The following is a 12,600-nucleotide window of genomic DNA, read 5'->3' as shown; positions in this document are numbered from 1 at the left end:
GGCATTAGCACCATGGCACACAATGAGGGCTGAGAAGCAAGAGAACCAGTACTTGTTTGACACATGTCCCACATGACTAAAACCCTCCCATGCATGCACCCTCACTGCGTATGAAGGGCAGGCAAATGGCACACACTGATGACACCAAGATGGAAGATGAACACATTTTCTGCATGCTGCCTGGCAGTGGCATCACACATTGGCCTGTGATTGGCAGGTGAAACACACATGCCATCACACAGATGGCATGTACCATTGCTATTGAGTGAAGATGGAGAGGAGGGCAGCACCTATTCATTCAGTCCAGTTCCCGCATGTAATAGCTTTTCTGATTCTAACAGGTCAGATTTTTCACCTGGAGCTGCCAGTCTGAAATGGTCCAATTGCACAGGGACATGTGTGAACAAATGATATCCAGGTAACAAAGTCACTCCACTTTACCATAGCCATGTCAGACATGTGACTAGTGGACTGCGACATGCCTAGTAAAGGTGGTGGAATGCAAACAATCTGACTGAATGAACAGTGAAAAATAAGCAACAATGTTGTGGCAAGGTGACACTTCAAGGGCAACTGGCGTTCAGTTGGGCTAGATGTCTACTGTTGGCAGAAGGGATACTGCTATGGCCAAATGCAGCTGTGCAGGATGTATTGCATGAAGCACATGGCTGACCCATACGACTCAGGCGCACACACTCTCACCTGGCACACAAACAGAAGCCCTCACACACACACCATGCACATGGATGACACACACATGCATGTGCACTCACCGGACAATGCCTCGTAATCAGCCAGATCTCCCACGCCTTGGATCTGTTCCTCCGTGACTTAGGTCCCAGCGACTGACTCATGTGGAGTGAGTTCCATGTCTACTACTGGAGACCCACCTCCAGTCACTAGAGTTGCGGCATGACTTGAGGCCAGCTTACTCTTTGCCCTGCGCTTTAGGTCATTCCAGCGCTTATAGCAATCATTGGCTGTGCGCCTCACGATTCCAAGGGCACTTACGATGTCCGCAACGGTCTGCCAGTGTGCCTGGCGTTGTGCAGGTGTGGTCTTGGATCCTGCAACGATGACCATCTCGTTGTCATGTGCGGACACATACTCGACAAGTGCATTCAGTTCGTCATCCGTGAAGCTGGGCTTCCTGGACGGGCCGGACTGTGTAGCCGTGTCTGGGGCATCAGCCTGTGCCGGACGAGCACTCTTCCTCTTCCGCTTGGAAGGTGGTGGTGATCCTGAGTGTCCTGCGCCGGCTCTGGACACTAGGGGCAGGAGCCCTGGTGGACTCTGTATCAGGAGTGTGGGACTGCACACTCAGCATGGGAGTTGGTGCAGGCATTGGCTCTAGTGTGATGGTGTCAGGGGGAATGTCAGCAGCATGGACTAGGACCGACACTGTCCTGGCTGGGTGTGTGAGGGCTGGGCTGGATGGAGCCGCAGCTGCCCCTGAAGCCTCTCCGCCCTGCCTACTTGGTGCAGCAGATGACCTTGCTGCCCCAGATGCACGTGGCATGGTGACATCAACGTGCACCAGCGCACGTGTCATAGGCCTGCTGACCTGGAAGTCAGCCATGGAGTCAGCCAGGTCTGGTGCCACAATGGGCTGGTCCAACAAGGGCTGAGCATGGATGGTGTCAGCCACATCAGCCTCAACGGGAGGGGGGGGATTATGGGTGCCCTTGACTGGTCCTCCACACATGGGGGGACAGGCTCACCCTGCAAGTAACGACCACGTCCCCTACCGGATCCACCACGGCCACCACTTGTGGCTCTTCCACCTTTGCCACCCTTACGGAATCCTCGCCTCCCAGCCATGGCACTGATGTAGATGTGCGTATGGGAGTGGCTGTAAACTATTGTCCTGGGCAATTGGGGGTCAAAGGGGTTGGGTACCAGATGGTAATTGTACCCTAGTGCTCTTGCAAGGCTGATTGTAACCCCTGGGGAAAGATGACGGGTCACGCTGCGCACAGGAGCCCCAAAAAAGGGAGATGACGTGCACGCAACCCCTCCTAGACCACGTGTGCAGAAAGAAAAACCTGCACTACGCTGTGGCACCCAGTAACACAAGAATGAACGTATGCGTATCACACGCAGCCTAGAATGACCTCTGAAGGGGTAGGCTACACACGTGGCAAGCACAGATGTTAGATACGTGCGTGACTCACCGTCTGCCAGGTAAAAGAGCGTGAAAAAGGAGCGCGTTTGGTTGGCAACACCCCCGCCAAAAGAAGATTTGTACGCTGTCTGAGGAGTGATGGACAACAGTAGAAGGGAACACTGTTTGAGGGAACAGGCCCAGGTAAACCAGTAAAAGAGAAAAAAGGGGAAAAAGCTGTCAGAGGTAACAGGGAATACGAACTTGAAACGCCGTGAAGTAAATCGCGTGTGAAACGACAAGAAGTACAGAATTCACCCACTCGCTCTCCACGAAAAGCACGTACAAGGAAATGGTGTTGGACACGTACCTTTTATACAGGCCCACACGTCCAGCGTCACTTACGCGGCGTGTACGCGCTAGGGCCATTTCCACCAATTACACGCTTTGTCACTTCTGCGTGTAGGGCCATTTCCACCAATTACACGCGATGAGACTCCGACGTGCTGTCCAATTACACGCGATGACACTCTGACGTGCAGTCTTTCCACGTGTGCTCTGTCATCACGTGCTGTGTGGGAAACACCCGTGCGTGTCACGTCACAGACGCGCTTACGCGCTGAAGGACTTTGGTCCAATAGAATCGCGTATGCGTGCTGACGCGCTTACGCGCTAAGGGCCTTTCCTCGGTTTTCACGCTGACGTGCAGGATTTTCACGTGCCAAATCACTCCGTACCAAGCTGGCCACGCGTAAGCACACGGAAGACCACGCTCCTGCCCAGAAGGCCGAACTACTGCCCCCCAGAGCCCTGAGCACGCTCCCACCTGCCATCTGCTGCTGCCTGACTGCCTGCTGCCCACGTGCACTGCCATTTGCTGCCTGCACATCAGCCAGGGGTGCTGTTGCTGTGACCACCCCTGCTGGAACCGAAGACTCCCGACTGGAATTCCATCGCTCCACAGCCCAGCCCCAGGACCCAGTTGCCCACCCACTCCTGCCTCTGGGGTTGTCATGTCGGGGCAAACACCATCTGTGACCACTGACAACCCCCGGCCAGAGAGGCAGAGGGGCACCAGCTTCAGTGCCACCGAAGTTGGTGTCCTGGTGGAGCAAGTCCTGGGGCAGTATGATGCCCTCTTCGGAAGTTCCCGCGCCGACAAGGAAGGGCGGACTCGGATCTGGACTGACATCGTGACTGCCATCAACGCGGAGGGGGTGGCAGTCTGCGACTTACAACATGTCAGGAAGCGCTGGGAGGACTACAGGTCCAGGACCCTGAACAAGGCCCGGCGCCTCTTGAAGGCAGCGGATGCCAAGGGGCGCCGGGGCCACTTGTCAGAAGAACAGATGGGGGTCCTGGAACGCATATCCCCAGCGCTCCACGTCCAGGTCCTAGAGAAGCAGACCCGTCTGGAGTCGAGCGTGAGTGTACATGCATCCTGATTGTGAGCAGTGCGTGTGGTGATTATTCGGTAGTGTGCAGGTTGCACATCTGTTTGTATGGGGTCGAGTATGGGTGGGGGTGTACAGGGCCGTGGGGCTGACACATGCGAGGGCTGTAATGTGTGAGACATGGATGGTGCTTGTGTGTGTAGGCTTGCATGGCAAATGCAGTTGTGCGGGCACACGTTTGTATGAATGTGTATGTAAGTAGACATGTCCGTGATGTCACGCATGTATGTTGTTTTCGGCTGCATGCATGAGCACTGTGTACATGTGCATGTGTGTGTATTTGACAAGGGTGCAACAGTGATGCAACATGGATGCATGTGACAGCGGTATGTGGAAGCCTGATTGGCAGGTGTGACATGGATGGCCGTCTGAACAGTGCGACACTTGGCAGAGGTGTAGACATGCATGCAAGTGTGGTGGTGTGTGTACATGTGTGGTGCACATCCTGTGTTGCATGTGATGTCTGGCTCCCCTTTGGCTGCTGATGCTGTTGTATGTGTATGGATGGTGGTGGCAGTTGCGATATGGCTGTGGTATGGCTCATGTGTGCGAGTTGCAATGACATGTGTGTTGGGGATTGTGATGACATGTCTGAGGTTTGCCAATGCCACTCATGTGCCACTGTCATGTGTGTATGTGTCCATTGTACAGTGCCCTGATGCCTGTGTTTTGTTTCTCCCTGTCTGCAGCGTCAACTGATGAAGAGGGCGGAGAAGGTGCTGTGGAGCACAGCGGCGGGGATCCGACCGCCAGCCGGAGACGCAAAGCCCGGCTCCCCTCCCGTGTTGTCATCTCGTCGGGGAGTGAGGAGTCCGGTGCCGCGCCCCAGGCCGCAGCTGCCGGGGGGAGGTCCAAGAGGCGGAGGTTGGAGTTGGACTCCTCGGCAGCAGAAGGGGCAGCTGGGACCCCACAGGGCCCAACAGGGGAAGATGGCACGGAGTCATCCAGGTTGGTGGGGGGTTTGGTGGAGGAGGAGGCAGTGCAAGCACCAGAGACGGGGTCTGGAGGTGGGGATCCCACTGGTGCTAGTGGTGCAGTGCAGGACCAGGGACAGGAGGCAGCACAGGCCGCCGCGGAGGTGCCTGTGTGCAATCCTGTCCCCGATCCTGTCCCTGCATCATCTTGCACCAGCAGGGATGCCTACGTCCAGACCCGTTTTCAGGCAGGGGATGAGCTGACGTCAACTGGCCTTCCTCTGCCTGCGGACGTGGCAATCCAGGTCCGGGTTGAGCCTGTCCTGGCTGGTGTGGCGTTGCGTCAACGGGCCATGCGAGGTGACCTGCAGTCTTTTCATGGAGAGACTGCACGTCATCTCGAATGGCTCGTTGACCACGTCAGCCTGCTGGGACAGGTCACCCAGGCCGGATTCCTCCGTCTGATGGGGCTTGCTCCGATCCCCTCCTCAACTGGACCCCCTACGCGCCAGTCGTCCTCTGTGCCATCTTCCCACCCATCAGTCACCTGGGTGCCCTGTGGAGCTGCCTCTGACGGTGCGGCCAGGCTGGTGGAGGAGGCATCCCTGCCACAGTCGGGAGTCGGAGGTCCAGCAGGGGTGGCCACATCAACAACTGCACCCCAGCCGGCGGAGGATGTGCAGGCAGCAGGAGGCAGTGCACGGGCAGAGGCAGAGCAGCAGCAGCAACATGGTGGGAGACATGAAGGCTCGGGGCTTTCGACATCGGAGGGGCAGGCATCAGCCGGAGGGCAGGGGGACCCAGGACAGAGAGTGTCTTCCATGTGGCAGCGGTTGGGCCAGGCCATAGGTGCGGAGCGGCGGCGGGCGGAAGAGGCGTGGCTCACAATGGTCAGGGCGGAGAACTCCATGCGGAGGGCCCTGAGGCGGGCCGAGTGCCTCGAGGCAATCCGCAGGGGGTTGGAGGAGGACACGGCGTCGTCCCTGCGGACCCTCGGGGCCATGGAACTGGACCGCCTCCGGGACATCGAACAGGAGTTCGATGATGCCCTGACCCGGGACACCACGGAGTGAGCCGCTGGACTTGCCCGCCGCCTTTGTATATAGTTCTTTAGTTTTAGGTTTCCTTTCTTTCTTATTATGATTTGGAGTGGACGGACACTGCTCCACTTTTTGTATATAGTTGATTTTTAGTTAGGTTTTTTAATAGGTTTCCTTTGTTCAGTTGGGCACATGGACCCTTGTTAGTTCTTTACATAGTTCTTTATTGCATAGTGATTTTTTTAAATTTGACTTTGGACAACATTTTTTTGGATTCTGATTTGCAGTTTTTTTTTTTAATACGGACATGCAGCTTATTTTTTCTCTTTCCCATTGTAGTTTGTTTCCTTTCTTTAGCATTCTTTATTTTTTTTAATACAATTTTGTTTTCATACTTCACTGTGTGGTATCATCTCATTGGTTTCATGCATGTCATGTTGGGTGTTTTCCCATTCAATTGCAAACATTGTGTGTGACGGACATGGGTTCATTTTCTTCATGAACATTGGGGGTGTGACATGTGATTTCCATTTCCATGTGGGTGAATGGGTTACTTGGTAGGGCTTTTTGGCTGTGGAGGCTGACCATAACGCACATGATTGGGGATTGTGAGGACCTGGTCGAGGGTGCCCCTGGTGGCTGGGGGGTGGTGGGAGACATGAGTGGGGGCCTGGTGGAGGCTGCCCCTGGTGGCTGGGGGGTGGTGGGAGACATGAGTGGGGGCCTGGTGGTGCTGCCCCTGCACTGCTGGGGGGTGGGGGTGATGGGAGACATGAGTGGGGGCCTGGTGGAGGCTGCCCCTGGTGGCTGGGGGGTGGGGGGGGGGTGGGAGACATGAGTGGGGGCCTGGTGGAGGGTGCCCCTGGATGCTGGGGGGTGGGGGTGCAGGGGGACATGAGTGGGGGCCTAGTGGTGCTGCCCCTGCACTGCTCGGGGGTGGGGGTGGTGGGAGACATGAGTGAGGGCCTGGTGGGGGCTGCCCATGGTGGCTGGGGGGTGGGGGTGGTGGGAGACATGAGTGGGGGCCTGGTGGAGGGTGCCCCTGCATTGCTGGGGGGTGGGGGGGGTGGGAGACATGAGTGGGGGCCTGGTGGAGGCTGCCCCTGGTGGCTGGGGGGTGGGGGGGGGGAGACATGAGTGGGGGCCTGGTGGGGGCTGCCCATGGTGGCTGGGGGGTGGGGGTGGTGGGAGACATGAGTGGGGGCCTGGTGGAGGCTGACCCTGCACTGCTGGGGGGTGGGGGTGGTGGGAGACATGAGTGAGGGCCTGGTGGGGGCTGCCCCTGCACTGCTGGGGGGTGGGGGTGGTGGGAGACATGAGTGGGGGCCTGGTGGAGGCTGACCCTGCACTGCTGGGGGGTGGGGGTGGTGGGAGACATGAGTGAGGGCCTGGTGGGGGCTGCCCATGGTGGCTGGGGGGTGGGGGTGGTGGGAGACATGAGTGGGGGCCTGGTGGAGTGTGCCCCTGGTGGCTGGGGGGTGGGGGTGCAGGGGGACATGAGTGGGGGCCTGGTGGTGCTGCCCCTGCACTGCTGGGGGGTGGGGGTGGTGGGAGACATGAGTGGGGGCCTGGTGGAGGGTGCCCCTGCACTGCTGGTGGGTGGGAGACATGAGTGGGGGCCTGGTGGAGGCTGCCCCTGGTGGCTGGGGGGTGGGGGGGGGTGGGAGACATGAGTGGGGGCCTGGTGGAGGGTGCCCCTGGATGCTGGGGGGTGGGGGTGCAGGGGGACATGAGTGGGGGCCTGGTGGTGCTGCCCCTGCACTGCTGGGGGGTGGGGGTGGTGGGAGACATGAGTGGGGGCCTGGTGGAGGGTGCCCCTGCACTGCTGGGGGGTGGGGGTGGTGGGAGACATGAGTGGGGGCCTGGTGGAGGCTGCCCCTGGTGGCTGGGGGGTGGGGGGCGTGGGAGACATGAGTGGGGGCCTGGTGGAGGGTGCCCCTGCACTGCTGGGGGGTGGGGGTGGTGGGAGACATGAGTGGGGGCCTGGTGGAGGCTGCCCCTGGTGGCTGGGGGGTGGGGGGGGTGGGAGACATGAGTGGGGGCCTGGTGGAGGGTGCCCCTGGATGCTGGGGGGTGGGGGTGCAGGGGGACATGAGTGGGGGCCTGGTGGTGCTGCCCCTGCACTGCTGGGGGGTGGGGGTGGTGGGAGACATGAGTGAGGGCCTGGTGGGGGCTGCCCATGGTGGCTGGGGGGTGGGGGTGGTGTGAGACATGAGTGGGGGCCTGGTGGAGGGTGCCCCTGCACTGCTGGGGGGTGGGGGTGGTGGTAGACATGAGTGGGGGCCTGGTGGAGGCTGACCCTGCACTGCTGGGGGGTGGGGGTGGTGGGAGACATGAGTGAGGGCCTGGTGGGGGCTGCCCATGTTGGCTGGGGGGTGGGGGTGGTGGGAGACATGAGTGGGGGCCTGGTGGAGGGTGCCCCTGGTGGCTGGGGGGTGGGGGTGCAGGGGTACATGAGTGGGGGCCTGGTGGTGCTGCCCCTGCACTGCTGGGGGGTGGGGGTGGTGGGAGACATGAGTGGGGGCCTGGTGGAGGGTGCCCCTGCACTGCTGTGGGGTGGGGGTGGTGGGAGACATGAGTGGGGGCCTGGTGGAGGCTGCCGCTGGTGGCTGGGGGGTGGGGGGGGGGTGGTGGGAGACATGAGTGGGGGCCTGGTGGAGGGTGCCCCTGGATGCTGGGGGGTGGGGGTGCAGGGGGACATGAGTGGGGGCCTGGTGGAGGCTGACCCTGCACTGCTGGGGGGTGGGGGTGGTGGGAGACATGAGTGAGGGCCTGGTGGAGGCTGCCCCTGGTGGCTGGGGGGTGGGGGGGTGGGAGACATGAGTGGGGGCCTGGTGGAGGGTGCCCCTGGATGCTGGGGGGTGGGGGTCCAGGGGGACATGAGTGGGGGCCTGGTGGTGCTGCCCCTGCACTGCTGGGGGGTGGGGGTGGTGGGAGACATGAGTGAGGGCCTGGTGGGGGCTGCCCATGGTGGCAGTGGGGTGGGGGTGGTGGGAGACATGAGTGGGGGCCTGGTGGAGGGTGCCCCTGCACTGCTGGGGGGTGGGGGTGGTGGTAGACATGAGTGGGGGCCTGGTGGAGGCTGACCCTGCACTGCTGGGGGGTGGGGGTAGTGGGAGACATGAGTGAGGGCCTGGTGGGGGCTGCCCATGGTGGCTGGGGGGTGGGGGTGGTGGGAGACATGAGTGGGGGCCTGGTGGAGGGTGCCCCTGGTGGCTGGGGGGTGGGGGTGCAGGGGGACATGAGTGGGGGCCTGGTGGTGCTGCCCCTGCACTGCTGGGGGGTGGGGGTGGTGGGAGACATGAGTGGGGGCCTGGTGGAGGGTGCCCCTGCACTGCTGGGGGGTGGGGGTGGTGGGAGACATGAGTGGAGGCCTGGTGGAGGCTGCCCCTGGTGGCTGGGGGGTGGGGGGGTGGGAGACATGAGTGGGGGCCTGGTGGAGGGTGCCCCTGGATGCTGGGGGGTGGGGGTGCAGGGGAACATGAGTGGGGGCCTGGTGGTGCTGCCCCTGCACTGCTGGGGGGTGGGGGTGGTGGGAGACATGAGTGAGGGCCTGGTGGAGGCTGCCCCTGGTGGCTGGGGGGTCGGGGGGGGTGGGAGACATGAGTGGGGGCCTGGTGGAGGGTGCCCCTGGATGCTGGGGGGTGGGGGTGCAGGGGGACATGAGTGGGGGCCTGGTGGTGCTGCCCCTGCACTTCTGGGGGGTGGGGGTGGTGGGAGACATGAGTGAGGGCCTGGTGGGGGCTGCCCATGGTGGCTGGGTGGTGGGGGTGGTGGGAGACATGAGTGGGGGCCTGGTGGAGGCTGACCCTGCACTGCTGGGGGGTGGGGGTGGTGGGAGACATGAGTGAGGGCCTGGTGGGGGCTGCCCCTGCACTGCTGGGGGGTGGGGGTGGTGGGAGACATGAGTGGGGGCCTGGTGGAGGCTGCCCCTGGTGGCTGAGGGGTGGGGGGGTGGGAGACATGAGTGGGGGCCTGGTGGAGGGTGCCCCTGGATGCTGAGGGGTGGGGGTGCAGGGGGACATGAGTGGGGGCCTGGTGGAGGCTGACCCTGCACTGCTGGGGGGTGGGGGTGGTGGGAGACATGAGTGAGGGCCTGGTGGGGGCTGCCCCTGCACTGCTGGGGGGTGGGGGTGGTGGGAGACATGAGTGGGGGCCTGGTGGAGGGTGCCCCTGGATGCTGGGGGGTGGGGGTGCAGGGGGACATGAGTGGGGGCCTGGTGGTGCTGCCCCTGCACTGCTGGGGGGTGGGGGTGGTGGTAGACATGAGTGGGGGCCTGGTGGAGGCTGCCCCTGGTGGCTGGGGGGTGGGGGGGGTGGGAGACATGAGTGGGGGCCTGGTGGAGGGTGCCCCTGGATGCTGGGGGGTGGGGGTGCAGGGGGACATGAGTGGGGGCCTGGTGGTGCTGCCCCTGCACTGCTGGGGGGTGGGGGTGGTGGGAGACATGAGTGAGGGCCTGGTGGGGGCTGCCCATGGTGGCTGGGGGGTGGGGGGGTGGGAGACATGAGTGGGGGCCTGGTGGAGGCTGACCCTGCACTGCTGGGGGGTGGGGGTGGTGGGAGATATGAGTGAGGGCCTGGTGGGGGCTGCCCCTGCACTGCTGGGGGGTGGGGGTGGTGGGAGACATGAGTGGGGGCCTGGTGGAGGGTGCCCCTGGATGCTGGGGGGTGGGGGTGCAGGGGGACATGAGTGGGGGCCTGGTGGTGCTGCCCCTGCACTGCTGGGGGGTGGGGGTGGTGGGAGACATGAGTGGGGGCCTGGTGGAGGGTGCCCCTGGATGCTGGGGGGTGGGGGTGCAGGGGGACATGAGTGGGGGCCTGGTGGTGCTGCCCCTGCACTGCTGGGGGGTGGGGGTGGTGGGAGACATGAGTGAGTGCCTGGTGGAGGCTGCCCCTGGGGGGTGGAGGGGTGGGAGACATGAGTGGGGGCCTGGTGGAGGCTGCCCCTGGTGGCTGGGGGGTGGGGGGGTGGGAGACATGAGTGGGGGCCTGGTGGAGGCTGCCCCTGGTGGCTGGGGGGTGGGGGTGCAGGGGTACATGAGTTGGACATGGGTGGGGGCCTGCTGGCAGGTGCCCCACGGTGCAGGGGGGTGGGGGTGGTGGGAGACATGAGTGGGGGCCTGGTGGGGGATGCCCCTGCACTGCTGGGGGGTGGGGGTGGTGGGAGACATGCATTGTTGATCAGTAGTGCAAGGTGACATGTGGGTTGGCTGGGGGGCATGCCCATGGTGGATGGCCTGCCTGCGGGACATGAGCAGGCGTGCAGGGTAGTCCCCCGTGGTGTGGGCTGCCTGCAGGGGCCGTGGAGGTTGTGGAGCGTACACCTGGGAGGACCCACACGGCCAATTCACGTGTAGTACTCCCCAGAACCCCTGAAATACACATTCCCTGCTGAAATCGCGTGTGCAACTTCCCGCGCACCCCTGAAATACACGTACCCTGCTCGCACTGGGACAATCGCGTGTGGAACTTCCCGCGCACCCCTGAAATACACGTACCCTGCTCGCACTGGGACAATCGCGTGTGGAACTTCCCGCGCACCCCTGAAATACACGTACCCTGATGGAATCGCGTGTGGAACTTCCCACGCACCCATGGAATACACGTACCCTGCTCGCACTGGCCCATTCGCGTGTGGAACTTCCCGCGCACCCCTGAAATGCACGTAGCCTTCTGAAATCGCGTGTGGAACTTCCCGCGCACCCCTGCAATACACGTACCCAGCTGAAATCGCGTGTGGAACTTCCCGCGCACCCCTGAAATACACGTACCCTGCTGGAATCGCGTGTGGAACTTCCCGCGCACCCCTCAAATACACGTACCCTTCTTGCACGGGGCCAGTCGCGTGTGGAACTTCCCACGCACCACTGCAATACACGTTCCCCGCTTGGCGTTTGCTGTTTGCCAGTCCGCTGAACTGGTCCAGGGTTAGCGCAGCCCTTTGCGATGATTTAGCGATTTTGATGGCTTTTCCTTGCGCGAGGGCGTTCTTGGGGGCGTTACTGGCGCTGCTGCAGGGTCGCTGCGATTCTCTGCGCCACGGCTGGTTTGGAAGCCTGAAATCCATGAATACGCTGTGCGCGGAAATCGGTTTTAGCGCACGTGCCTGGCGCAGTCATTCGCACGCGGACACTCTGCGCCAGCCGCTTGCGACACTTTTCTGCGAAATTCTATGAATTACCCTGTTAGTTTCTGAATGTTACTGAAGAAAACCATGTGGCCTAGATATGTCAGCAAAAAAAAAAATAGTGAGCCAGACATGTGATGTCATCAGTGATGTCATCAATGACATTTGTGATGTCATCTTTGATGTCCTGGGTGTTAGTCTTAGTAGTGCACGGTGGTGGCGCGAGTTATGGTTGCTTAGCTTACCATAACTGCCGAATTTCAAGCGTTTTTCGGTTTTACTTGGAACCATAACGTCCCTTTAACAAAGTTTTTTCACTGAATTTCATAGGTTTTTAGTAGCGCAACTTAACCATAACGTCCCTTTAACAAAGTTTTTTTCACTGAATTTCATAGGTTTTTAGTAGCACAACTTAACCATAACGTCCCTTTAACAAAGTTTTTTTCACTGAATTTCATAGGTTTTTAGTAGCGCAACTTAACCATAACGTCCCTTTAACAAAGTTTTTTTCACTGAATTTCATAGGTTTTTAGTAGCACAACTTAACCATAACGTCCCTTTAACAAAGTTTTTTCACTGAATATATATATATATACATTTTTGCAACAGTTAAAACACTGCCATATATTTTATTACAATCCAACCCCCACACCTGATTGGACAAGACCTACAGATAATAAATCCAATCTTTCCATTCTCATTGGTTGTAGTTATCTTACCTACCATCTTCAGCTCATGTGTACAATACTCCCCTTTTTATGATTTGTCCGTTGCAGGTCATGACATCATTACACAGTTACACATTCATGTACAAACATAATTTATTTCAAGTCTAGCTGGCCTGACCTTTTAACCCTAAACGTAATTGCACATGGTTTGCATAAATACTTCAAACCACATGAGGAGAAGGAGAATAAGCAGTTTCCATTTGAACTGATGATAACCATCTCACCCACCCCAA

This window comes from Ambystoma mexicanum, chromosome 6q (assembly GCF_040938575.1).
Source record: "Ambystoma mexicanum isolate Mex_15411 chromosome 6q, UKY_AmexF1_1, whole genome shotgun sequence".
Taxonomy (NCBI): domain Eukaryota; kingdom Metazoa; phylum Chordata; class Amphibia; order Caudata; family Ambystomatidae; genus Ambystoma; species Ambystoma mexicanum.
This window is presented reverse-complemented; position numbering follows the sequence as displayed.